At 47.3% G+C, this 2,500-nt stretch overlaps 1 protein-coding gene across 2 annotated transcripts in view; it reads right to left on the reverse strand.

Annotated features, from left to right (window-relative positions):
* Positions 1 to 2,500, reverse strand: part of LOC138000815 (endothelin-converting enzyme 2-like) — an 88,249-nt gene that overhangs the window by 69,912 nt on the left and 15,837 nt on the right. The window lies entirely within an intron of this gene.

Below are 2,500 nucleotides of genomic sequence, written 5' to 3' on the forward strand. Positions count from 1 at the left end.
AGTCGCGTGGGGAGAGCATGTTGAGCAGCATGACGCAAGGCTTAGACAAGTGTTGGACCGCTGTCAGGAGTGCAACCTTAAGCTCAACAAAGAAAAGTGCCGTTTTGGTGTACCCGAAGTTCGTTATGTGGGCCATGTGTTGAGTTCTCATGGTATCAGACCAGACCCGCAGAAAGTTGAAGCAATCAACGCTATGCCGACTCCAACCAACCGCGAAGACTTACAGAGGTTCTTGGGTGTCGTAACCTACCTGCCCAATTTCATTCCAAACATGTCTCAGAAAAGCGCCCCTTTGCGCCAGCTGCTCCAGAAAGATGCTGAATGGTCTTGGGGAAAAGCTGAAGATGATGCATTTACAGGCCTTCAGACAGTTATCTCATTTGCCCCAGTCCTTAAGTTCTTTGACTCCAAGAAACCACTGACTCTGTCTGTGGATGCAAGTTCCAAAGGTTTAGGTGACGTTATTCTCCAGAACGACCGTCCTGTGGCTTACGCCTCAAAAGCCCTAACTCTGAGCCAGCAAAATTACGCACAAATCAAAAAAGAGATGCTTGCAATTGTCTTTGGTTGCAGACGTTTCCACGATTATATGTATGCGCACCGAGAAGTAACTGTTGAAACGGACCACAAACCCCGAGAAACAATCTTGGAGAAACCCATTCACCAAGCACCTCTCTGTCTGCAGAAGATGATCCTGAGAACGAAGTCCTATGCACTTAATGTGAGATACATACCATGTAGTCACCTTGTTCTAGCTGATGCGCTCTCCAGATCTTTCTTACCTATTGAGGCTGCAGATCAACCTAATGAGTTCGAAATCAATCTTCTGAGCTATGGATATGTGTCTGAGACCATGCTCCAGAAATTGACAGCAGAGACCGGAAAAGATCCAGAACTTCAGCAGGTGCACAAAGTTGTCATGAGTGACTGGCCACGAACCAAAGACGAAACACCAGTGGAAGGTAGGCCTTACTGGAACTACAGGGATGAGATCAGCTGCTATGAGGGGTTGATGTTTAAAGAGATTCGCATAATTATTCCTCGAAGCCTGCGACCTGAAACCCTACAGCGCATAAATGCAGCGCACTTGGGAATAGAGAAGTGCAGAACGAGCCAGAACGGCATTGTTTTGGCCTGGTATCAATGCTGCAATTGATGACTTAGTATCCCAATGCAGTACCTGCCAGCAACATCAGCAGAGCAACCAGAGATAGCCCTTGATTCCCCAGCAAGTCCCCCAGAGACCCTGGTGCACAGTCGCAGCGGACATTTTCTATTTTAAAGGGAGAAATTACCTACTTGTGGTTGACTATTTCTCCAAATATCCGGGAGTGGCTCGGCTCAAAACTAGTGAAGCAGTGATGATGGCAATGAAAGACGAGTTCGCCGCCATGGCATCCCAGAGAGGGTAATTGCAGACAGCATGTCATTTAATAGCCTGAAATTTAAAAGCTTTGCCAGTGACTGGGAGATTGAAGTGGCGACCTCAAGTCCGCACTACCCGAAGTCAAATGGGTTGGTGGAAAGAAATGTGAAAGCGATGAAACGGTTGCTAAAAAAAGCTGACGAGTCCAAGCAGGATGCATTCCTTGCTTTGCTGGAGTTTCGCAACTCTCCCATCAGTGGCACGGAGGTATCCCCAGCTGAATTACTTATGGACAAAAAGCGGCGGACAAGATCGCCAACTTTTAAGAGCCTCCTAGAGCCCAAGACTAGGCCTATGTCTCAGGTCCGTCAGAAGCTGTTGTTACGTCAACAACGCCAGAAAGCATACTATTACCGTGGAACCCGTGAAGGCGAATCAGTGAGAATGCAACAAGGCCGAGAATGGACATCTGCGGTAGTCGTCAAGCAACACCAGGCCCCTCGGTCATACATAGTAGCTACTCCGGATGGAACGCAGATACGTCGAAATCGTGTACATCTGCAGCCAACCAAGGTGGAACCACCTCTAGCTGTGGGCCCAACATGGGAACTAACTAACGATGAGACCAGCCCTCCTATTCTGCCACCAGCTGGCAGAATAGAACCCCATTGGGGTTGAAACGAACCGTGCAGAATCACAACCCCGACACTTCACAAGGTGACCAACCCGTCAGAAGAAGCCAAAGGATTCGAAGTCCACCTCAGCGTCTTGTTGAAACTGTATAGACATTGTCAAGTCGGTATTAGTTTAAGGACTATCGAGTCCGACTTAGAGGATACTGTGGAACCTTGTTTGATTTCAGTTTGTTACATGTGTCTTGATAAGGGAGATGTCACGTTAGAACCTTGCGTGACTTAGCACGGATGCTCACTTGAACTTTGTACCGGCTGGGCACGACATTCGGAATTTACCTTGACAACTTTGCTGGTAAAAAATGCCTGCCCCAAAGTGTCGTACATTACTACTTCTTCAAGGAATAAAAATCAAAGTGCGTAGACCTGTATGGGAAGAACAATCATTAAGAACTGACCGATCAATGTTTGTCGACACATTTTTATAATTCAAGAGTGAAGG

This window comes from Montipora foliosa, chromosome 4, assembly GCF_036669935.1.
Source record: "Montipora foliosa isolate CH-2021 chromosome 4, ASM3666993v2, whole genome shotgun sequence".
In the NCBI taxonomy this organism is placed as follows: Eukaryota; Metazoa; Cnidaria; class Anthozoa; order Scleractinia; family Acroporidae; genus Montipora; species Montipora foliosa.